The 26,778-nt window shown below is 39.0% G+C and overlaps 1 protein-coding gene and 1 long non-coding RNA gene across 9 annotated transcripts in view; both read right to left on the bottom strand.

Annotated features, from left to right (window-relative positions):
• Nucleotides 1-26,778, bottom strand: part of LOC145537959 (uncharacterized) — a 475,282-nt gene that overhangs the window by 164,228 nt on the left and 284,276 nt on the right. The window lies entirely within an intron of this gene.
• LOC145537962 (uncharacterized) lies at nt 7,203-8,170 on the bottom strand. Its single transcript, XR_014076536.1, has 2 exons — nt 7,978-8,170; nt 7,203-7,672 (listed from the first exon to the last, which is right to left on the bottom strand). It is a non-coding gene; the product is annotated as an uncharacterized LOC145537962 (long non-coding RNA).

Genomic DNA, 26,778 nt, shown 5'->3' with positions numbered 1-26,778 from the left:
CTTACATATTTACATATTTACCTACCTACTGTCTGTAGAGTACAAAGAACTTTCATAGATAGTTTCCACTAACCCACACAAAGCACTCTGAAATATAGATATTACCTCTCTTTTTTTCCAATGAAGAAACAGACTCAAAGGGAATTGTTGAACTGAAAAAAGTTGTAGTTTGTAAACTCAAGCCAAAATTAGGACTCAGCCCTATATTCCATTCTTCCTTTAGCAACCCCATATAATACATGCCAACAATCCTAGAAACATAGTCATTTCATCCTGCTGAATGGGAGAGATGACACATGATATCTGTCATGTGGCATTTAGTCACGATGCATTTACTGCTCTATACTAGCTTTTCCAAAATGTGTTGGAACGGGTAGCTTCTAAGACTGCAGAAAAAAAATCTTCCCTGTTCAAATATGGAATTGGAATTGGAAAATGCTGCATATTATATACCCTGTTATCCTGCTATGGGCACATGAGTGTTTTAAAGGCTTTTGGGAAGTCTGTTTCACCTTGTTTGAACCTGGTATTTCTTAAGGCTATTATTTGGGCATAGACTTCCTTATATAACATGTATTAAAATCCTGAAGAATTAGTGTGCTATGCATGGAATACACTTTTAGAGACATGTGTGTGTAAGATAAGACATAAAAAATGATTTGAGGGAATTTGAGACAGTCAGAGAAGGTAATAAGATGGGATATAAATTAGTCAAGAAAAAGTAAGAGAAAAAAAGGGGTAGCTTGGTTGAAGGATTCAGGTAGGAGTCTGTGGGCTTGGAGCCGCACGTCTGTGTGACCTGCCTCTTCTAGCTGCTCATACAGGTAGTTACCCTGTACCTCAATTTCCCCACCTTTGAGTTGAAGGGGTTTGCCTGGGAGATCTCTAAAGTCGTTTCTCAACATAATGATTAGTCACTTTCCCCCAGAGATATTGAGACTAACTCAATGAACATTTTTATTTCTAACTTTTTACTTAAGGTACCTTGAAACCTACAGAAAAGTTGTAAAAATAGTACAGAAGGAATTTCCATATAATCTTTCCCCAGATTCATCCATTGTTTTCATTCTCCCCCATTTGTTTTATTGTTCTCTCTCTCTCACTCTTTCTCTCATATTCTTCTTTCTGAACCATTTGAGAGTAAGTTGGAGATAACATGCCCCTCTACCCTTAAAAACTCCAGAGTACATTCTCTTATACATGTACAGTACAGTTATCAAAGTCAGGTACTTAACATTGATACAATACAGTTATGTACTTCATAGTCAATAATCAAATTTCATCAGCTCTCCCAACATGAGCTTTACACCTGTTCTTTTGTCCCTGGGCTCAGCTACCTTATTATAGTGGGCAAGGTTAAGTTTACACTGAAATCATTTATCCACATAAGAAGAAATAAATGGATTATCTCACTTCCCTTTTTCTCTTGTTACAAAACTAGATAAAGGGTGGAAGAGACAGAAGAGTGAAAACTGAAAAGTGTTAAGAAATAAACTTTGCAAGGCAAAAATAGACAAATGGTACCTAATTAAATTTAAAAACTTTTGCACAGCAAAGGAAATCATCAACAAAATGAAAAGACAACCTATAGAAATGGGAGAAAATATTTGCAAATGATGCAACCAATAAGGGGTTAATATCCAAAATATACTAACAGCTCATATAGCTCAATATTGAAAAAACAAACAACCCAATTAAAAAATGCGCAGAAAACCTAATAAGCATTTTTCCAAAGAATACATACAGATGGCCAACAGGCAAACAAAAAGCTGCTCAACATTACTAATTATTAGAGAAATGCAAATCAAAACCACAATAAGGTATCGCCTCACACTGTCAGAATGGCCATCATCAAGAAGTCTACAAATAATAAATGCTGGAGAAGGTGTGGAAAAAAGGGAACTCTTATGCACTGTTGGTGGGAATGTAAATTGGTGCAGCCACTACGTAAAGCAGTATGGAGGTTTCTTAAAAAACTAAAAATAGAGCTATCATTTGATCTAGCAATCCCACTCCAGGGTATATTCAGAAAAAATGAAAACTCTAATTCAAAAAGGCACATGCACTTCAATGTTCATAGCACCACTATGTACAACAGCCAAGACATGGAAACAACCCAAGTGCCCATCAACAGACAATTGGCTTAAGAAGACATGGTATACACACACACAGTCACACTCGCACATGTGCATACACACATACACACACACAGGACTATTATTCAGCCATAGAAAAGAATGAAATATTGCCATTTGCAGCAACATAAATGGACCTAGACAATATTTACTAAGTGAAATCAAACAGAGAAAGACAAATACTATACAATATCATTCACATGTATAATCTAGAAAATAATACAAGTGAATCTATGCACAAAACAGAAAAAGACTCCTAGACATAGAAAACAAACTTATGGGTTACCAAAGGTGAGAGGGAGGGGGAAGGAACAAATTAGGAGCATGGGATAAACAGATACAAACTATTATACATAAAATAGGAAATAAGAATTTACTGCGTAGCACAGGGAATTATTAATATGTTTTAATAACTTATAATGGAATATTATCAGAAAAAAATGACTGAATCACTATGCTGTACATCTGAAACTTACACAATATTCTAAATCAACTATTGCTTTTTGTTGTTGTTTAGTCACTCAGTCGTGGTGAGATGGGAACTCCGACTCTTCTGTGACCCCATGGACTGTAGATCACCAGGTCCTCTGTCCATAGAATTTTCCAGGCAAGAACACTGGAGTGGGTTGCCATTTGCTGCACCAGGGGATCTTCCCAACCCAGGGATCAAACCCGCGTCTCCTGTGTCTCCTGTACTGGCAGGTGGATTCTTTACCACTGAGCTACCTGGGAAGCCCCATTAAGAAATATAGGCTTGATATATGCTTTAAATATTTAAACATTTTACTTAGGATTTTATTTTTCCCTAGAGAGAAAGATTACATCATAATCTTCCAGCACTGTAGGGTAGTTGAAAGAGCAGAGACTTTGAAGTCCTAGGAATCAAATTTCAGTTCAACTACTTATTAGCTGAGTATGTCCTTTAACCCTTCTGGACCTGATTTATAAAATGCAGATGTTAATAACACAGACTCAGATATGGGATTCAGTAAGCTGACATATACAGTGATGGTCCTGTCTCTACCCACCTCTGCATCTTCTGTATCCTCAATTCCTCTCCTATATTGAATGCTAAAAGTCTCGTATCAATTCACAATGATTTGCTGGTCACCTGAGACCTGCAACTTAGGGAAAAGTAGTTACAGGAATAGGAATATCAGAATCCTATAGAACACCTCAATAATGGCAGTTTTGACATGTCAGCTTGGAATTTTATTGGGATTTATTTCTCTCTTTGGATCCCAGTAAAAAGTGAGGAGGGCAGTTGTTATTGTTGTTCTCAACTGCATGGACTGTAGCCTGCCAGGCTCCTCTGTCCATGGGATTTCATAGGACTGGAAAAGGTCAGTTTTCATTCCAATCCCAAAGAAGAGCAATGTCATAGAATGTTCAAACTACCACACAACTGCACTTATTTCACATGCTAGCAAGCTAATGCTCAATACCCTTCAAGCTAGGCTTCAACAGTACATGAACTGAGAACTTTCAGATATTCAAGCTGGATTTAGAAAAGGCAGAGGAAGCTTAAATGCAACAATCTGAGTTTCACAATAAAGGGTTTGACTACAGGCGCTAAGGCAGTGGATCCAAGAGTCTCTGGAGAGAAAGTCTGGGTCTGCTGCTAAGACGAAGTTGGTTGAAAAAAACTGTGTATATGTGTATGTGTGCACACAATTTAGAAACCTCCCTTTTCCTGGGGAAAAATTTACTCTCTTCAGAGGTCAATTGAGGAATTTTGGCTAAGTCAAGTGTCTGTGGGAAACCATTCTTATCTGGAGCCTGAACTGAGACTGGAGGCCAAAGGGAAGCACCGTTTCAGGAATCATCAAATGTTCTGTGCCTTTGACTTTGGAAAATTAATATGAAAAGGCCTGAATGGCCACCATTCTCATCCTTCTTTTATTTTATTAAAAAAATATATATTTTTTAGCCATGCTGGGGGCTTGTGGGATCTTAGTTCCCTGACCAGGGTTTGAACCTATGCCCCCTGCAATGGAAGCAAGGAGTCCTCACACATTGGACTGCCAGGAATTCCCCTCATTCTTCTTTTAAAAAGCAGACTGTGGATACATAGCCAGCAATAGCAACAAATGCCAAATACATCTTAGTCCATCATCTCTAGGCACAATTTGTTGATGTAGAGAGAAGCCAGCAGCCCTTGAACCATTCTTTTGGCTACAGTGGGTGGCAAAATAATAAGGGGACGAGGGTAGGAACAAGATGAAACAAAAATGATGAATGGGGACTATTTTCTTCTAAGGGGAGTTGGAGGGAAGCAGTGGTTCCCCCGCACCACACTCCTTCCCCAACCAGTACAGACTTGCTTGACACAGTGACTGGCATTTCCGTTCTCAGGTAGGAATATTCCAAGTAAGAAACTTGCTCATGCAACTGTGTTTTTATGGACTTGTGTGATATGTCCAATGAATTGAGTTAATTCATTCTTTAACTTAACTGGCAAGATTTAATGGTTCACATTGAAAGCATGAATAACCATTTTGTTCCTTGAATGACTCTAATTTAATGCTCCTGATGTCAGTGTATTTTGCCCAGGGTAAAACATGCTATATGAATTATTCACTGCTTGATGGGATGAATGGGGCCATGTTTGCCCTCAGAATGTTAGCTGTGGTTATCTGACACGATGGGGCACAGTGGATGCCTACAAAGAACAATGGATAATTTAGAATGTGGTTCCAGGGCTCAGCCATTGCAGTTAAGATCTTTATAGACAGCATAGCACCTTTTTTGTCTTGTGCCACACATCACGATGGCCCCCATGAGCCAAGAAAGTCTTGGCCTTAAAAAAAAAAAAGAGCTAAGTATGGTTCTGCATCAAGCACTTTTGTCTTTGGTTAAATCTTGTTTAGTGGAATGCAAAAGGCAGTAAGGGATAGAAATGCATTTAAGAAGACTTTAAAATAAATAAGGAAACTGGTAATTTTCATTATGGTGATTTCACCAGTGTGAAATCAAACATTTTTGATGAAGGAGGAACAATGTATGACTGATAATAAGAAATCTTAACTTTGATTTCAGAGTGAAGGTGATACATACCTCTCTGCCTTAAGAGCATTTAGGGTGAGTTATCTCCCTGGCTAAGTGGAAAGTGCCCGACTTTGTATTGAATTGCATTCTGTTTAATGAAAATGATTTATAATCTGGAAAGACAGTTAATGCAATTTAGTGGGAGCTGATAAATGAACCACTGAGTTTACTTATACATGTAAGTGGGGCATTAATCTTGACTTTGAATTTCCCCATTGGGCTCTCATTATAAACATTTGTGACAATGTGAGCGACAGAAAGAAATGATTGACAAGTTTTAATGACTGGCAAAACTTTTCTAAATGTCTTTATACTTAACAAACACGATAAATAAGGTTTGAGATTGAAACACAGATTAAGCTGGCTTTTATCCTTTCACTGTTTACAGCTTAATAGTAGGCAACTTGTTAAATTAGCACACATATTCAAAAGCCACAGTGAGACAACGTTAAAATCCCAGCTGGGCTTTGGGTCTCTCTGCAGCTGAGTCAGGTAACTCCAGAAGAATCTTCTTGGCCTCTGTTTCCTAATTATAAATCCACTGGAGACAGTGTCCATTCATGGTTCAGATAGCTCTGGCCAAGAGGTACAGTACATGGGGCTGCAGGGTTCTATCCCTGTTGTGAATGAAGAGGTAATTCACAGAGAAAGAAAAACAAGAGCTGGAAAGACACCTATGGTAGGATGAATAATGGCTCCCCAAAGACATCTGTAGGCTTCCCAGGTGGCTCAGTGGCAAAGAACCTGCCTGCCAATGCAGGAGACACAGGAGACGAGGGTTGGATCCCTTGGTCCGAAAGATCCCCTGGAGAAGGAAATGGCAACCCATTCCAGCATGCTTGCCTGGGAAATTCCATGGACAGAGGAGCCTGGGGGGCTACACTCCATGGGGTCGCAAAAGAGTCAGACATGACTGAGAGACTAAACCATTGCTACGAAAGACATCTGCAGCTAGTTCTCAGAAGTTGTGACTACTGTATGGCCAAAAGGCCTTACAGATACGATGGGGTTAAGGATCTTGAGATGAAGAGATTATTTTGCATTATCTGGATGGGTCCTAAATGTAATCACAGGGGTCCTTGTGTGTGGGAGCCAAGAGGTCAAAGGAGGAAGTAGGAGAGATGGTAACAAAAGCAAAAGGTTGTCGTGATGAGAGGAAGCAGTCATGAGTCAAGGAATGCAGGCATCCTCCAGAAGCTGGAAAAGGCACAGAAACAGATTTCCCCCCTGAGCCTCCAGAAGGAACCATTCCTGTCCACACTCTGACTGTAGCTCAGCAAAATGATTCTGGACTCATAGTCTCCACGACTGTAAGAGAAGAAATTCGTGTCTTTTTATGACATGGAGTTTTTGATAATTTTGTAGTAGTAGTAATGGGAAATGAGTCCAATACCCAACGGGTTCTGACGTCCTTAATCTCATTGTTATCTTCCTGCTCCTCAGCCCCCACATCAGCTTTAAAGCCCAATTTCATGGTGTCATCCTACACAGTCTTTGTTAGTTCACTGTTAAGGAACTGTTGAAATACAGACCATCATGTCACTTCCTCTGAATCAGAAGACTCTGTGTTTTTGGAAACACTATACTCTGTATGGAGGTCTGCTTCCAAAAGGAAGTGGAGCTTTTCACTTTATATATTGTAATGCTCAAGTAATTGTTGATGCAAGGATAAATAAATGAACACAGAAAAAAAAAAGCCACTGAAAATTGACAAGTAACTCAACTGTTTCTGTGTGTATGTGCTAAGTCACTTCAGCAACTGTTTCTTCTCAGTTTTAAATGACTTTCTGTGCTAAACCCCATTGTAAGAAATAACAAATGGGAAAATCAATCATTGGGTTCTAAATTAGTCTTGTTTTCATTTGTGTCTAATAAAAAAATTCTCAAGGTGAACCTAATTTTTTCTCCAAAATAACTCTTTGAGCTTTTGGGGCTATGTCTGTAAAAGATAGGTTTTCTTTTTACTTATTTCCCCCTGCATTAGTATCAGTTAGAACACACACCACTACAAAAACTCACTTTATAGAAGGAAGCATGTCAGGTTCATTATGATTTGATCCTCTTGGTCCTGTAGTGAGGTGCAATGTTGGGTTTTTGATTCTCAGCTATTCTGCCCATTTCTTAATGTGGGGAGGGAGAGTGAGAGAGTTATTTAAAAAGGTAAAGTCTCTTGAACTTCAGTTGACAAATTCCAGGCCTTTTCTAGTCTTCATTCTCCTTCAATAGTATCTCTAGCATCTGACACAGCTGATCACCCTTCCCATCGGGAAACTTTCTCTTCTTTTTCATTCCTGCACCTTTGCTCTTCCCTGATTTCAGTCCTACCTGTCCAGCTGTTCATGCAGTAGCTCTTCTTCCCAGCTTTCTCTTTAATTGTAGGCATTTCCCTAGTCTCTGTTCTTACTTCATGCCCTCTTTCTTCTCAGTGGTTACTTCTGCTTTGATGACAACTCAAGGTTCTTCTTTTATCCTGATCTCTAATCCAGTATCTAAAACCAACCACCAGACAATGTTATTTGGGTAGTTTCTTACCTCGAATAAATCTACAACTTTCAACATGTACCAGGATCTCTTCTGTTCCAGGACCCACGCACATGCTTTGCCCTCTGACTAACATTTTTTCCTTCTTTTTTCCCTGTCTATCAAACTCCTATAGATCACAATTTAAATGTCCCTTCTTTATGGAAGCATGCCCTGACCACCCAGACTAGATCAAATCCCCATTTAGGCTCTCTTAGACTCAGCCGGAAAAAAAGAAATATCTCTTTGAGAAATAAAAATATGGAAAAAAAACCTGGTTCTTTGAGAAGGAAATCAGCTTCAGTTAAAGGAAAATTATGAAGCACATCAACTGGAAACAAATTTTTTGTTTCTCAGAAACCATGTTGTAAAATGTTCATAGGGAAGGTGAATTTACAACATAGCTAAATCAAGAGGTTTGCTTAGGTATCTTAGTGACTAAGCAAAGGTCCTTGTTGCTATTGTTCAATCGCCCAGTTGTGTCCCACTCTTTGTGACCTCATGGACTGCAGCACACCAGGCCTCCCTGTCCCTCACTATCTCCCAAAGTTTGCCCAAATTCATGTCCATTGCATCGGTGATGCCATCCAGCCATCTCACTCTCTGACACCCTCTTCTCCTTCTGCCCTCAATCTTTCCCAGCATCAGGGACTTTTCCAATGAGTCAGCTCTTTGCATCAGCTGACCAAAATACTGGAGCTTCAGTTTCAGCATTAGTCCTTCCAATGAGGATTCAGTGTTGATTTCCTGTAAGATTGACTGGTTTGATCTCCTCACTATTCAAGGGACTCTCAGGAATCTTCTCCAGCACCACAGTTTGAAGGCATCAATTCTTTGGTGGTCTGCCTTCTTACACTCCAGCTCTCACAAATGTATGTGACCACTGGGAAGACCATAGCTTTGCCTATACGGACTTTTGTCGGCAGAGTGATGTCTCTGCTTTTCAACACACTGTCTAGGTTTGTCATAGTTTCCTGCCAAGAAGCAATCGTCTTCTAATTTCATGGCTGCAGTCATCATCCACAGTGATTTTAGAGCGCAAGAAGAGGAAATCTGTCACTCTTTGCACCTTTTCCTCTTCTATTTGCTGTGAAGTAATGAGGCCAGATGCCATGATCTTAGTTTTTTTAACATTTAGTTTCAAGCCGGCTTTTTCAGTCTCCTCCTTCACCCTCATCAAGAGGTTCTTTAGTTCCTTTTTGCTTTCTGCCATGAAAGTGGTATTGTCTGCATATCTGAGGATGTTGATGTTTCTCCTGCCTATCTTGATTCCAGCTTGTAACTCATCCAGCCCAGCATTTTTCATGATGTGCTCAGTGTATAAGTTAAACAAACAGGGTGCAACAGATAGCCCTGTCGTACTCCTTTCTCAATCCTGAACCAGTTATTCCATACAGGGTTTGCTTCTTGACCCACATACAGATTTGGGTATTGACCACTTGGTGATGTGCATATGTAAAGTCATCTCTTGTGTTAAGTCATCTCTTGTGTTGTTGAAAAAGGGTGTTTGCTACAACCAGAGCGTTCTCTTGAAAGAATTCAGTTAGCCTTTGCCCTGCTTCATTTTTTACTCCAAGGCAAAACTTCCCTGCTACTCCAGGTATCTCTTGACTTCCTACTTTTGCATTCCAATCCTCAATGATGAATGGAATATCTTTTTTAGGTGTTAGTTCTAGGAGGTCTTCTAGGTCTTCAAAGAACCGATCAACTTCAGCTTCTTCAGCATCGTTGGTAGGGGCATAGACTTGAATTACTGTGATGTTGATTGGCTTGCCTTGGAAATGAACCAAGATCATTCTGTCATTTTTGAGGCTGCACCCAAGTGCTACATTTTGGACTCCTAAGTATGGCTGGATGTGATGTGCTCTGCTCTCCAGCATCCAAAGTTGTTACATAGTTTTAAGTCAGAGCTTGTCTTTACCCATCTGACATTTGAAACTCAATGTTTAGATAATTGTGGAAAATCATAAATCATGGCTAGTATAAAAGATAATGGCTGTTTATGAATTGTACCTATTTTTAACCACTTTCAATATGACTGAACTGAAAAGAACTCCTGGGTTTTTAATGAAAAGTTTTCTCTCCTATCACTGACCTCTCTATTCTGCCACACAATGTAATTAAAAAACTCAATTGTATTGTGATATAATCCACATACTATACAATTCATCCATTTGAAGTATAAAAGTCAATGGCTTTGAGTATATTCAGAGTTGTGCATCCATCTCCATAATCAATTTTAGTACATTTTCATCACCCTGACAAGAAATCCTACGTCTTTTAGCTGTCACTCCTCAATCCTCCCAACCCCCAGCCCCAGGCAACCACTAATTGGGTTTCCGTCTTGATGGATTTGCCTATTCTGAACATTTCATGTAAGTGGAATCATACAATATATGATGCTTTGTGAATTGACTTCTTTCACTTAGCATAATGTTTTCAAAGTTCATCCATGCTGTAACATCATTACTAAGTACTTCATGTGTGCTGTGCTGTGCTTAGCTGTTCTTGTGTCCAACTTTTTGTGACCCCATGGATTGTAGCCCACCAGGCTCCTCTGTCCATGGGGCTTCTCCAGGGAAGAGTACTGGAGTGAGTTGCTACGCCCTCCTTCAGGTGATCTTCCCAACCCAGGGATCAAACCCAGGTCTCCTGCATTGTAGGAAGATTCTTTACAATCCGAACCACCTGGGAAGCCGTAAGCACCTCACACCTTTTTATAAGTGAATAATATTCCACTGTATGGATACTCCATATTTTATTTACCCACTCATTAGCTGATGGACACCTGTGTGTTGCTTCCACTTTTTGGCTGTTGCGAGTAAAGCTGCGAGTACAGGCTGATTTCTGAGCCCTAAGAGCTGTTGGAGAAGGCAATGGCACCCCAATCCAGTGTCCTTGCCTGGAAAATCTCATGGACAGAGGAGCCTGGTGGGCTGCAGCCCATGGGGTCACAAAGAGTTGGGCACGACTGAGCAACTAACACACACAAGAGCTGTTTGCTCCTTTTCCTCCTCTCCGTAGTCATTGAAAAATAAAAAGTGGCTTGGATGTTTCTAAATCTGAAACTACCACACAGAATGTAGGTTATTCCTCCTACAGAATTTATTACCCCTATTATATTACATATAAACTATAAATCATTTATGTAATTCTGGTCTTTTCCCCCATCTGTGAGCTTGGTGAGAACAAGAGGCAGGTTGATGTTGCTTGCCCCTGTATCCCTGGCACCTTGCCCAGTAACTGGCATGTATTAAGTATTTCTTGACTAATTTTGCCTAACCCCAACCTCATATTGGCCTCTCATCTCAAGTTCCCCATTTCTATAAATGGCATTGCTGTTACCTCAGTAACTTAAGATCCAAATCAGAGTTGTATTTGACTCTTCCTCTTTTTACTTCTTCCTCTACTTCTGATCAGTCAGCAATTTGGGGGAAACTTTTTCAAAGCAATTCTCAGCATATTTGTGTGTCCATTCCTTTCTCTTACACTGCCCAATCTAGACCCTGTTACTTGGCCTTCCTACCTTCTTTCTCTGCTACTTCTAAGCTATTTTGTAGAGAGTTTTCAAAGTAGTCTTCACAAAAACCAATTGTATCACCTCACTTCCCTCCTCAGGAACTAACAGTGCTTTCCCATTGGCCACAGATTAGAGGCCCTCAACCCTAAGTTGGAAGATTTCCATAACATGATTCTTTACATCATAGGCAAGTAGCTGCTTCAGTTTTTTTTTTGTTTGTTTTTTTTTTAAGCACTCCCTGCACCTATTTATTAGAACACAGACTCTTTTGGATCTGCTTAACATTGTCTAGGAAAGCAAATACTAGAAATTCGGAACATTTTTATGACCAGGTCTGATCGACCAACACAAAAATCTATTTGATTCACTAATGTCAAATCAGTATATTCCAAACCAAAGATATTTACCTTGATTTTTCCATATTCTTTCCTAAAGCTGAGTTGCTTACAACATTCTATAAGAAATTCCCTATATACAGGAACTCCCTGCTTTTCCTGTCATATGATCCATAAATGGATCACAGTAAATCTCCAACATACTGCATTTTATAGAAGCTCATATCTTCCATGACACTTGCTATGGTGCCAGGCATATTGTAAAAGCAAAGACATGGACATAATTCAATCTTATTTTCATCAGTAGAGAATTTCTCTCCCCATCGCCTAAACCAGAAATGTTGGTTTTTGTCAGGTGAATAATCAGATAAGCCATTTGGGTTGGGGATGATGTCCTCACCCCAACAGGCATGTTGGCTTGACCATAGAAAGTTGCTTAATGGATTTCCAGAGAGCTTTGGTCTGATTAATTATACCAGCTTTTGCTTTGTCTTGGAGTGCACATCCCTTTAGAATTAGAGCTGGATTGTTTGGGACAATAACAGAGATTTGGAGAATGGGTTCTGAAGGGAAATGGAGACCCAGTAACTGGTAGTTAAACAAAGCTATGGAAGAAAATTTTAAAAGTTTGAAAAGAAGTTCTTTGAGGTTGTTTTCCACATGGTATACAGTTATAACCCTCTTCCTTGTGTGTCCACAAAAGTTTCAGTAAAATCTACATTGCTTGCTAATGCTTAGTGAGGTGGATTTTCTATATGGGGCTAAACTTACATTGAGTTAGACCTCAAAGGTTTGTACAAGACAGTAACAGAGTTTTCCCCTGGGAGAAGAGCCATGTAGAGTTTGCATATGTAAATTAAATAAATATGCTTTAAATTAATGTGTTTATCTTGTCTTTCCATGTAGATAATATTCCCTATTACCTCTAGATGATTCATAGAGAAGGTTTTCAACGATAACTTGCTGACTAAAGAGGAATGTGCTATAATTTTAACTTGTTTTTAAAGGAGGAAGGAGAGAAAATTTCTTAAGCACCTGCTAGAATCTGTAGCAGATTTTCACATTTAATCTCATTTAATCCTTGCAATCTTGTGATATAAATACCTTTAGTATTATTTGAATGAATTGCCTTCATTTTCTAAATGAAAAAAAACAAAGGCTCAATGAACTTAAGTAACCTGCCCAGGTGCATGTCACTAGGAAGTGACAAATACAGGATTCTAACCCAGATCTGTACGATCCCAAAGGTTTCTTTGAACTAGTTCATGAATTACCATGAGAGAGGGAGAGAGAGATCATATTATACAAGGACAAGCTCCTTAATGTTTTTATTCCTCTACTATTCATTTTTCTATTGTGTATTAATCATGTACCAATGACTGGAGAATCCTGGGATTGCTGGATTTTTTTTTTTGCAGAATATTATGAATTATAGTTATTAAATATATCTTTTAATTCAAAGAACCATGCCCTAAACCCTCTGTAGTTTATATGCCATAGGTAGGTTAATAGTCCAAACTTTTCTTTGTTGTCACAAAAATAGAACTCTTTACCAATTCCTGACTATTTCATTTCCATAAGTAGAGAGTTAGGGATGAAACTCTTGCCCATTTACTTTAACAATCAACTATCTTCAGATTTACAGATCTACCTAAAAAGTTAGAGCTTGCAATAACTGTGCATATTGAATATGTTATGTCATTGGGTACTAAATTGTTGAGGTATCTTTTAATATGCCCTCTTGAAACAGAAACATGAAAAACTGAGTTTTTATTTCAACTCTCAATGATAACAATAGCTTTCTTTTTCCAAGATGGTTTACTGATTAACAAGTTACAAGCATGTGAATTGTGCACTTCTGGTTACAAGAGCAAGTCATTGTCTAGTGCTGACCATTCAAGAATGCAACCACAAGTCAAGGTTATTAAAAGACCAAGCTGCCATTATTGTTCCTCAGTAACATCTAGTCCAGTAAAAATGCTGTTTTCAGAAGCCAGTTACCACCAAAGCAGTGGTGGATTTTGTGGTTGGTTTATTCAGAAATTGTTCTTAGGATCTTGAGAAAAGAATCTAACTTCTTCAGTAGTTAGTGTGTTACTACTGATTTAAGCCAGATTTAGTTTTCTTCTGAATGTACAATGTACTGGAATTATGTATGAATATCCACGTTGGCTGAAAGAGAAAGTTATCTCTCAACAAAAATCGGTTAAAAAAAAGCAAGTCACTGTGTATAGATATGACTTGTCTAAGTGAAGATCCTTGTTTTACTGATTTTGAGTGGCCCATTCTTGCTTAGTTACTGTTTAACAGTTCTTGTGTAGGCCTACACGTGAGCACAGACTCATCTCTAGAATTGTGCCAAACTCCCTTAGCTTTGCTCAACTGGTTTTTCAATTTTATTTAATAGGTACCTATGATATGGTAAGCACTGCTTGGGTAAAAATTGAATGCACTATTGTTTTAGGAATGTAAGGTTCAGAGAGACTTGTCTTGTAGCTAAGAATGAGAGGCCTTTTCTTTTCAGCCACACCCACATGCAGATTTGTGAATCAATCACCTTCAAGTGGTCTGGGTTCTCTTGAGATCTCTGCATTCCAGAAGTCAGCTAGAGCCCCTCCAACCACAGGCCTCTCAAGATTTGTGCACCTTCCCCAGGGCTTCAATTTCATCTTCATTTCTGGCTTCGTTTCTCTTTCAGTGCATCCCTGAACTCCACTCTAGTCTCTTCCATATTTCCCTTCTCTCAGCTAAGCCAGGCTCTAAACTATCCAGAGGTAAAATGTAGCCTCCTTTCCTTGATTGTCTCAAAAAAACCCCACTCACTCAGGGCATAAGGGTATTAGCGACCAGATAAGTAAAAAATTGATTGCTTGACATGGAAGTAAAAGTAGCACATTCTAAATAATTTCAAGCTATGTAAAGATATTTGAACATTGTCTTATAAGCAATTTGTGACAAGCAGCTTCCATAATTCTGTAGTGACTCCATTAGCCAGACTGTAAGTTTCATGAAGAGTTTAACTACATGGTATCTCATAGAGGCACTCACATTTTTCCCAGTTGACAAATAAAATCTTAGTGGAGTAATTACAGGGCCAAATAAAAAATTTCTCAGTATGAATTACTTCTAGACCATGTATGATCAAGGCTAATAACATGCTATTCTATTAAATAGTATGCAATGGAAAATACAACTAATGAAGTTGTGGGTAGCATTTTATCCACATTTTAAAAGAATTTGCTTTTATACCTTTCTGTTTTTCATATATTCCAAAAAGAGCCATTTTGATTTAATTGAAAGCAACTGTGAAAATCAAGTCACTTTATTATCAGTTATAAACTTGATCTTTTGGAATAGAACAGGTGATTTAAGGAATATGCAGTTTATTTCCTTTTTTTAGATCACTAAAACAAACTCATTTTAATTTGCATGTATTAAATTATAACTGAAGATTAAGCAGTGAATTGAGATTACTAGGGAGTGAAAAGAAAACTCTTCTGTGGTCAAAGGACTTTCTTCCAGAGCTGTTTGGCTGAAATGTTGTGTACATAAAGGCCTAATGCATTTTGGCAACTCTAGCACTGAGATTTACATTTTTTGCTATTTTACTTTAAAATTAAAATATTAAAAAATTCCTCTTATCTGCCTTTTCAATCAGTTAGTTTCATTCTCTACAATATGCCCTAGACATGGTGAACTTGATTGCCTACAGAATGAATAAATGAATCTTTTATGTCAATGGAAGTTTATTAACAACACTTGTGACATTCTCAAATCAATCCTTCTATGTTCTCCAATTACAGCCTCATTGTGGTTAGGCACCATCCCAGGGGGAAAACAAAGGGAGAGAGGGGAATCAACATACTCACAACTGACTTCAGAAAAGCAAATTAATAAGGGGAAGTGTGTCTAAATTATGTTTTCTGCTGTTGTTTGTTACATTAAATGCAGAATGCAAATGCATGTCCTTTAAGTGTTTTGGCTGTTGTTCAAAAATGTGAATTATTCTACCAGAAGGCAAAAGCATTTCCCTTCAACCTCAAAGTCCATAGTTAATTCAGTTGTTCAACATAGGGGCATTTCTAAACTCTAAAGTAAATATTATTTACACAGCAAACATACTAACAATGAACTATCTGAAAACATCATGGTGATGAAAATATAAAACGGTTTTGGATGAAGTTTATTTGGATCACCCTGTACCCTGTTTTCATACTTTTAAAATAAGCCTAAAATGTGTATAATCATATACACATCATATATATTATACAAATATATAATTTCCTGATCCTTTAACTCTGCTGATCAAAACTAAACCCTCAATGTTAATTAGACATTAAATCCTGGCAGTAGCTTCTGGGTGACCTTGAACCAGACACTAACTTCTGCGTCTCTATCTGTATTAAAAGAAGGAGGTTGAACTAGATGCTCCAACGTGCTTTGAGTTGACAATTTATTATTGAAGCCATCAAAGAGACATTCTGATAATTTGGGGTTGAATCTTTTTTTAGAAACATTTTGTTTCCTCCTCAACCCCTCGTTCCCTCACTATACCTGTGGTTCCTAATAAATATGTCAGGACACATTGACATACCATGACTCTTTAATAGGAGTGCCACCAAATTTTCATTGTTCTATAAAATTTATTTTTGCTTCAACTGAAGATATGTATTATGTTCTGTGATAGGTTAGATGAAACACTGTCAGAAGTTCTTGCAATGAGGTTAAGGTACAGTTTGCAAAAATAAGAAGTTAAAGGAATATCATTATGTCAAACTGGTGACAGTTTAGATATGTACTAGACAGTTTAGATATGGCAATCATTAGTCACATGTGGTTACTGAGCTCTTGACATGTGGCTAGTCCAAACTGAGATGTGCTGTAAGTGAACGATACTCATCAAATTTTAAAGGCTTAGTGGAAAAAAAAAGAAAATATCTCATTTAATATTTTTTATGTTGATTACATGTTGAAATGTTAATATTTTGGATAGATCATGTTAAACACAATATGTTGCCTTAAAATGTGGTACTAGAAAAATTTTAATTCCTTATGTGACTCCCATTATATCTCTCTTGGACAGTGCTGGTCTGGAGTCAAATGTTTATTGGAACATGAAAGACCTGCCTTAGTAACTATATAAACAAACATGGTCAGGTCAATAAAGTTCTCCCACAGTTACATGGTTCTAAAGGATGCTTGAATAGAAATATTGTTATATTGTAGCCATGATTATCTTAAAAGCATTCATGAGTCATACTGTGTCCATGGGTTGGAATAATTAATACTGCCAAAATGACCACATGATTCAAGGCTATCTACAGATTCAGTGCAATCCCTATCAAAATACCAATGTCATTTTTCATAGAACTAGAACAAATAATTTTAATATTTGTATGGAAAAACAAAAGACCTTGAATAATTAAAACAATCTTGGGGAAGAAGAACAAAACTGAAAGTATCATGCTTCCTGATTTCAAACTATAGTACAAAGCTGCATTAATCAAAACAGTGTGGTACTGGTACAAACACATATAGATCAATGGAACAAAATAGAGAGCTCAGAAATGAACCCAAACTTACATGGGCAATTAATCTATCATAAAGGAAGCAAGAATATACAATGAGGAAAAAACAGCCTCTTCAATAAATGGTGCTGGCAAAACCGGACATGGAGAAGAATCAAACTGGACTACTCTCTCATATCATGCACAAAAATGAATTCCAAATTGACTAAAGACTTAAATGAAGGCCTAAAACCATAAAATTTTTAGAAGAAAACACAGGCAGTAAGCTCTTTGACATTGGCCTTAGATTTTTTTTTTTTGGATATGTCTCCTCAGGCAAGGGAAACAAAACCAAAAATAAACAAAAGAGACTGCCTCAAACTAAAACCATTTTGCACAGTGAAAGATGCTATCAACAAAGTTAAAAGGCCACCTACTGGCTGGGAAAAGATATTTGAAAATGATATATCTGATAAGGGGTTAATATTCAAAATATACAAAGAACTCATATAACTCAACATAAAAAAAAAACACACCATCCAATTTTTTAAAAATAGGCAGAGGAACTGAATGGATATTTTTCTCAAGAAGACATATAGATGGTTGACAGGCACATGAAAAGATGCCCAACATCACTAATTATCAGGGAAATGCAAATCATAACCACAATGAGATATCACCTCATATCTGTCAGAATGGCTATTATTAAAAAGGTAGCAAGTAATTGTTGGCAAGGAGTGAGGAAAAGCAAACCCTAATATACTTTTGATAGGAATATAAATTTAGTGCAGCCACTATGAAGAACAGTATGGAGATCCTTCAAAATATTTAAAATAGAACTATTATATGATCCCACTATTATATGATCCCACTCCTGGGTATTTATCCAAAGAAAACAAAGACCCTAATTCAAAAATATATATACACCCCTATGTTCATTGTAGCATCATTTACAATAGCCAAGATATGGAAGCAACCTAAGTGTCCACCAACAGATGAGTGGATAAAGGAGATGTGGTGTATATATGTGTGCGTGTATGTGTTCTTTTTCTAATTAAACTTTAAAAAAAAATTTTGACAGATTTTTGGTCAAGTTGTTTCCATTAAAAATTATTGACTTTGAAAACTAGTGATTTAAAACTGCCACACATAAAAACAAATTTTATATATATATATCTCATATATATGTTATGTACATATATATGATATATATACATGTATATACACATATACATTCATACATCTGTATGTATACATATATATACATTCAGTGGGATATTACTGTCATAAAAAATGATGAAATATTGCCATTTGCAACAACAAAGATGGATCCATTTATGACTTGTTTAGTCCAGTTCTGAGCTTTCAAAACCCTTCACTCTGTGCCCTCCTACACCGCATACAGGGGGTCAAGCATAGGCAGTGCCTCCTTTGGCTGCAGGTTAACATTGCAGCTTTGTGTGTTGTTCCTTTTCTTTTCTTCAGTGACACCTTGGTAGGTGACTTTCACAACTTTACTCCAACACACATGCTTAACTCCCAGATTAGGTAATAGAAAGGAGCATGGAACTTCAGCTACTTTTCCTATGAATAAATTTGGTTCTCCACCCTGGCTCATGAGTTGTGTTTGTTATTTCAGGGGGCAATACTGGTTCTGCTTAGCTCTTCCCTCCTTCCCCCACCCAGAATTATTTTCTTATTAAAGGAGACTTGCCTTTGGCTTGGTGTTTTCCACAGGTGTGCCTTTTTTTGGAGAATCCCATGGACAGGGAGCCTGGCAGGCTACAGTCCATAGGGTTGCAGAGTTGGACACAACTGAGAGACTGAACATGCATGCATACCTTTTTCATCTGGAGTTGGCTACTAAGCACAACTCTCCCTGCACTTGGGCATGGATAAATAAGGGAGTTTGAAGGGACAGAATTTGGAAGTGGAAGATGAAGAACCTATGCATGTCAAAATGCACATTAACTCTTTGAGGGTTAGTGTTGGTGACATTCTCACTGTGCTCCAGTTCTTGGTCTTGCTTCTCCTCTCTCATTTGTTCCATTCTGGAAAATTTCAAGCAAAACATCTGTTTTGAAGTGCTATGCTCCTTTCTGGACAACAATTGGTCTTTTCTTTTTTTTAATTCCAGAGTTTGCTTATGTTCTCCTTATCATCTCCAGATGTTTTGTCCCCTGCCTTTTTTCTTTTTCTTATTTTAATAATTGTGCAAGCCCCGGAAGAACTGCTGGCAGATTTTTTTCCCCCTTTAGATCACCCTGCACAACTCCCACCAAGAATTCCACCTTTACTCTTTGCCCACTTTTCAGTGGACTCAGGTCAAAGTCCATGAAGGATATGGGGAGTGGGGAGTGGGAAGAAGGTAAGTAGTACTTTTTATTTTTAAATGGATATGAGTCTCCTTGGAACCACAGCATCTACACACAGGTGGAGCTATGAAAGGAGGAAACAGGCTTCAAAACCCAAGAGGAAAGTTTTTGGCGTCATTGTGTCTGCTGCTGCTAAGTCGCTTCAGTCGTGTCCAACTCTGTGCGACCCCATAGACGGCAGCCCACCAGGCTCCCCCGTCCCTGGGATTCTCCAGGCAAGAATACTGGAGTGGGTTGCCATTTCCTCCTCCAGTGCGTGAAAGGGAAAAGTGAAAGTGAAGTTGCTCAGTCGTGTCCGACTCTTAGCGACCCCATGGACTGTACCATTGTGTCTAATACCAAAAAATAAAGCGGGAAGCATAAAAATTTGGCTTTTTAATAATTAAATTTTGTCGTTTCTACTTTTAAGGACATAAGATAGCACATAAACTATCCATAACATTGAAAGAAAGTGAAAGTCACTCAGTCGTGTCCGACTCTTTGCGACCCCATGGACTATAAGTCCGTGGAATTCTCTAGGTCAGAATACTGGAGTGGGTAGCCTTTCCCATCTCCAGGGGATCTTTCCAACCCAGGGATAGAACCCAGATCTCCCACATTGCAGGTGAATTGTCTACCAGCTGAGCCATTACAGGACAAGAACTCACAACAATCTTTATATGATTATAAACATAATAATAAAAATAATAAAAAAAAATAATAACATATCAAACCCAGCACATTATCATCTTCCCAGTGTTTTCACCTACATCCTGGAGCAGTGAAAGGAGATAAGAGTCTAGGACCTTCAGAACAGTTGAAGCTGGGAGTTTAGGTTGAAAGAGACTCTGAAAAAAACTGTAGAAATCTGGACAAATAATTTTCTTTTTATAACCTCCTTTGCTTCATTTAAGCCTGACTTTGTGTCATTTTGATTTTCACAGAAATCCTATGTCTTAGTGGGAAAATTATATTTGTGCCCATTTCACAGAATAAACAGACCCAGAGTCTGTTTGTCCAAGGTCATACTGCTGGTTGGTGAGAGATTGGGGGTTGGAATTTGAGTCCCCTCCTGAGGTCTAGCAGGAGCTTTGACCAGAGGTCAGACACAGGGGCTACTGATCCCCAAGGATGACCCCCAGGCAGTGTCTGTTCTTTGCTCTTCAACTTCATGGGAAACTCTGCCTAGAATTGTTAACTATTTCTCTTGCCTATTTCTTGTGATCCGCCCCCATGCTCCAGGCTGTGCTATATTGAGAAAAACAGTCCATGTATCTATGAATAAGGAGACAGAACCAGGCTTCTGGAGTTGAGAATCCAGACTATAAAACTGACTTGACCTCCTCTTAGAAAGGAGCTGTGCCCAGAGGTGGGGCACAGTTCTGTTTTCTGGAAGAGAGAGTCTAGGAAAGGGCCTGTCATCTTCCAGTGTATGTTTCCTGAATGCTGAATTTGGGTGGGGGTGGGGGTGGGGAGTACATAAAAGAAAGCAGAAAATATATATTATAGAGATTTAATAGATAAATTTCTAGATTTAGAATCCAAGCCCTCTGTGTGAAAAGTTGGCCAACAATGAGGGAATGATTTGACTCTTGCTGAGAAAGTAAGTAGCAAGAGTGTAGATATAACTGATGATATGATTAGGGTAGTCACTCTTTTTCATTCAAGAAAATTTTGTTAAATGCTCACTACAGGCAGGCCATTTGTACAGTGGGCAGTCTTGCTCAGGGGGTGATCTATTGGAAGTGGGAAGTGTTAACTAAAAGAAAAACAGAGTTAAATGCATAGAAAGAGAAAGAGGGAGGAAAAGGTGAGATAACAGGCAAATCTATGAAATGATTTATACTTTTAATCACGGAAATGAGGGGAGCCAAGAACTTGGTTAGGATACTGACCAAATGAGATAATGATTTCAGTTGAGGTGCTGTGCAAACTCCATTACTGGTTTCCCTGGCTAAGACTCCAACTTATGGCAAAAGCAGTATAATCAGAAAAACCACATGCAAATTAGGTAAAAGCAGTAATGAGAGGCAGGGCTCCACGTGGTCTGGTTTTCTCCACTGTGGAGGAAGGCCTGGGGACAGGTTTCTGAGGGTTTGTGCCATAAAGAGTGATGCCATGAAGGAAAATACTAAAAGGTTAATTAGAGTCTGCCCACTTGAGAGAGTCTTCATTTGCTAACAGGGGTCCCCATCCAGTTGCTTTCTAACCTCTTCACTGTTCCCGTCAGCCCGGTGGCCTTCAAGGTATCAACTGATAATCTGATTTATTCCTGAGCTCCTTCCTTTGGCCCTTCCTGCCATGCTCCTTGTGTCCTGCTCTTGCTTCCTTACTCACAGGGCTAACCGACTCACTAGGTGCCAAGACATGATTCATCATGCCCTCAGGATGGTTTCTTCCCTGGACTATGTTGCAGGGGTCAGAGCTTCTTCAGAACATGACCAAAAAACATCATCATTCTTTTTTTAATCAGGGAGAGGACAAGAGGGCCAGTTTGGCACAATGGTTCTGAAATAGATCCTTTGGACATGAAACCAAAACACATTTAAATCTCTCTGCAGGCAATTTATGCCTCTTAGTTCTGAGAGGTCTGTAATAGTTGTTTAATTGTGGGAATGAGTTACTAGGGAAGGACATGTGTCCATTCTTGGACATCTTAACAAAGAGGTTAATCTACTGTCTGTTTTGGATGAGTTTTGTTTGCCTAAGTATCTCCTTCCAGTTGTACTCCATGGCTTTCTTTTGTGCCAAAAGAGATGATTCTTAAGTTTCCAGTTTTTTGTAGTTTGCTGCTAAACTGTGATGTTGCTAAAACTTCTGACCCATTATACATGATCTTAATCAAAGATGAAAAAACAGTCTCAAATGTGTTGTTTGAAAGGGAGGAGCCCCTAAACTTTCATCTGCTGAGATTCTGGGGACAATTTAAGAAGCTGAGGAATTTATAGAAGAGGGGAAAACGTGGTGACTCTTTTGAAACCATGGACAGAGAAAGGAATGAATATATCAGCAGTACACGAAAGTGTGCCCTGGTTAGTTATGCTACAGCTGACATAAAATATTAACTGTTCTTTCTTTGTCCATCTGATTCATATTTTTTTTATACTTCATGTTCCCTATTAATTTTATTTTACGTTCACTGAAATATGAGCAATGAGTCACCATTTTAACTGATAGTTCTTGCAGGCAGAATTAAAATTGTATTGATCCTGCTGTTAAGTCGCTTCAGTCGTGTCCGACTCTGTGACCCCATAGACAGCAGTCCACCAGGCTCCCCCGTCCCTGGGATTCTCCAGGCAAGAACACTGGAGTGGGTTGCCATTTCCTTCTCCAATGCATGAAAGTGAAAAGTGAAAGTGAAGTCGCTCAGTCGTCCGACTCTTAGCGACCCCATGGACTGCAGCCTACCAAGCACCCCCGTCCATGGGATTTTCCAGGCAAGAGTACTGGAGTGGGTTGCCATTGCCTTCTCCGTGTATTGATCCTAGAGGTATTTCATCAACAGTTAGTGAGGCCCTCCCAGGTGAAGTGAGAGTTCAGGGATACACATGGGTTTATTTTGCAACATGTTGAACCTTCAGATGGAGTTGGAAATGCAGATCTAGATGTCTAGGGAGCTGGAACTAGAAATAGAGATGTAAAAGGGAGGTAATCATTTAAGTTGTGGGTGTGGATGAGATCAAGGGAAGCAGGCACAGCAAACAGGAGCGGAGAACAGAGCAAGGCTCTTGGAGAACACCCATTTGAGTGCCAGGTTAGCACAGGAGGTGGGAGAGGATAGGAGGAAAGAGCATCAGCAAGAGGTCACTGTGCTGTAACCCACAAGGTAGCAGGGATTTTCAACAAGGTAATCGACCACAGAGTCAAATGAGCAGAGATGTTTGGCAAAAGAACTACAAAGAAGCCACCAGATGGTAGGTGATTATGAAGACTTAGCTGGGTTCTGAGAAAATATTTGCTGTAGTGTCTTGAAAGAGAAACCTGACTGCAAGGTGTTCAGGTGTCTATAAGAGACGCGTGTACCCCAATGTTCATCGCAGCACTGTTTACAATAGCCAGGACATGGAAGCAACCTAGATGTCCATCAGCAGACGAATGGATAAGGAAGCTGTGGTACATATACACAATGGAATATTACTCAGCCATTAAAAAAAATACATTTGAATCGGTTCTACTGAGATGGATGAAACTGGAGCCCATTATACAGAGTGAAGTAAGCCAGAAAGAAAAACAACAATACAGTATACTAATGCATATATATGGAATTTGAAAGATGGTAACGATAACCCTATATGCGAGACAGAATAAGAGACACAGATGCATGGAACAATTTTATGGACTCTGAGGGAGAAGGTGAGGGTGGGACGTTCTGGGAGAATAGCATTGAAACATGTATATTATGATATGTGAAACAGAACACCATTCCATGTTCGATGCATGTGACAAGGGCTCAGGGCCGGGGCAATGGGATGATCCAGAAGGATGGGATGGGGAGGGAGGTGGGTGGGGGGTCCAGGAAGGGGAACACATGTAAACCCATGGCTGATTCATGTCAATGCATGGCAAAAACTATTACAATATTGTAAAGTAATTAGCCCCCAACTAAAATAAATAAATTTATAAAAAAAAAAAAAAACATATGGAGGAAGAATTCTCAAAAAAAAAAAAAAAAAAGAAATAGTGCAGATGAATGTTCCAAGAAGTTTGGTGGTGAAGAGAGGGGAGAGAGCACCTTAGTAATTTTGCTTTTTAAGAATGGAACTCATCTGAGCATATATGCATGGGGAAGGAACCTCTGAAAGAGGGGCTGAGGAAGCAGATGAGGGGATTATTGAACGAGCTGGAAAGAACTGGCTTAATATCAAATGAGGAGAATCTAGCCTTGAAAGAAAATAGCTATCAGTAAAGATAAGGAGAACCCTAAATACATACACATTCTCATTTATAAAATTCAATCAGTACGACAGCATGGTGGCCAAGGCCATGTTCTTGGAATTGGACAGCCAGTGTTTGAATGGTGACTTTGACCCTAACTAGTCTGTGTGACCTTAGATATGTTACTTGACCCTCCGTGTATCAGTTTCTCTATTTTAAAATGAGGAACAAAATAGTACCTACACTGTATGAAAATACATAGATATAAATAAAATACTTAGAACAATGTCTGGCACAGAGTGTTAGTTGCTCAGTCACGTCTGATTTTTTGTGACCCTCATGGACTGTAGCTCACCAGGCTCCTCTGTCCATGGAATTCTCCAGGCAAGAATACTAGAATGGGTTGCTATTCCCTTTTCCAGGGGACCTTCACAACCCAGGGATTGAACCTGGGTCTCCTGCACTGTAGGCAGATTCTTTACTGTCTGAGCCACCAGGGAAGTCCCCTGGCCTGGAGTGAGGACTATAATAATTAACATAAAATGAAGAGAGAGAATGGGAAGAAATCTGGAGTCGTAGAAGTCCCTGAAGTTTGAGGGAAGTATCAAGTACTTAGCTGAGTCAGTCTCATTTAAGTAATCTTCTTGGGGCTAGTACACGTGGTACTTTTGGTGTTTTGGTTTTTGCCCTATGAACCTGTTGTCCAGTGTAGGAAACCAAACCACAGTATCTGGTGCCCTTGCAGTGGCACTAAATGTTTCTCCTCCCTTTCAGTGGTGAACCCCAGCTGATGTCCTGTCAGACACCATCTAGTTATGCACGTGTTCTGGCCAGGAAGAAAATGTGCTTGACGAGGTTGGGTATAAAAAACTCTCCAACTCCTAAGAAAACTGTTTTAATACTGAAAACTCAGAGATTTCAAATATGAGTAATAGGAACTCTTTGAGACAGTAAGAGTGCAATTTTATTTATAGAAGTAATAAAAGGAACATACCACACAAATATTTTACACACAAAACACCTTGGACACAAAGAGATGGAAGTGAAGTTTTAGTTTATTCACATTGAGTCTAGGATACTAGGTGACCTACTGTCATCTTTAAAAAACAGACTCTTGTCACATCCCTTGGATACAATTAAACAGCTCAGACTGAGGAGGTTGAGGTCACACAGAACCTAGAACTCACTCTAGTCTGTGTCTTTACCCTAACTCTTGAAGCTGCTACACTCATGACAAAAGAATTCAGTGGGCGGTGAGTCAGACAAAACAAACACCAAACAGACCCTCCTTCACAGCATGGCAGGTGTGAGGGAAAGATAAAACTTGCAACAAAGTTGTATTTATATCACAACATTCCCCTGCCTGCCTGCCCCGAGAGAAGCACTCCCCCCGCCCCCCGCTCCCCATACACAGATACTTCCTAACACACAGTTTTTCTACTGCTCAAGAACCTTCAATGGCTCCCCAGTGCCTATGAACTCATGATGGCAAGGTATTAAGGCTGGACTTTTCTTGCTTGTGACTAGCCTGAGGCTTAGCTGAAACTAAGATTTTATTGGAATTCAGTGTTAAGTATGCAGTGGGAGAGAGAGACTGACAGCTTCCTAACAATTTGGGCACTGAAAATCCAAATATTTTAACATTCAACTTCCCTCTATTGTTCAGTCATCAAATCGTGTCTGACTCTTGACTCTTCAGACCCCATGGACTGCAGCATGCCAGGCTTCCCTGTCCCCCACCATCTCCTGGATTTTGCCCAATTTCACATCCATTGAATCGGTGGTGCCATCCAACCATCTTATCCTGGCATCACCGATTTCCTGGCATCAATTTAGTACCCAAGCTTCACTTCTCTGCCTTTACTCAAATGGTCTGTCTTCATTGTCTTCTAAACTCATCTGGGCAGTCCCAGCACTTGGTCATTGTTTCTGCTGTGATCCCAGCTAATAATGTATTTGGCACTGGCTAAAGGGAACTCTCTTTTCTTTATGTTGCTACATTTATTACTAGTTATTGGTTTTTCTCCTGGTACTCTCATTATATTTAGTTTTTAATCCATTCTCATTCTGTAAAATTCAAAGAGCATAATAAACTCTCCTAATCCCCAAATACACTCCTAAATAATTCCTATTACTAGTTTGATGTGTCTTTCCATGCACTGTTTTATGCATTCACACACTTGTGAATATGTAAATGCTGTTTTCTTTATTAATTATTTTTTAAAGTTCTGTACCTGACCTCTTAATAGACTGTAAATTCCTTGAGGGCAGGAATGACGATTCATGCATCTTTTATCCCTCACAGCTCATAGTACAGTCACTGAAAAACAAGCAGCTTCCTAAGAGTTGCATCAGGGGAGGAAGAGACCTGATACATGCAGAAGTGGTGGCAAGAAGCTAGGCTCCTTGGATTTAACTGTTGGCACTAAAGATAGTTTTATTTGAGTTCAAATATTAATGGTAATAATCTGCAATCACTGAGCA

Source organism: Giraffa tippelskirchi, chromosome 2, assembly GCF_054371585.1.
Source record: "Giraffa tippelskirchi isolate mGirTip1 chromosome 2, T2T-mGirTip1v1.2.pri, whole genome shotgun sequence".
NCBI lineage: Eukaryota > Metazoa > Chordata > Mammalia > Artiodactyla > Giraffidae > Giraffa > Giraffa tippelskirchi.
This window is presented reverse-complemented; position numbering and strand designations above follow the sequence as displayed.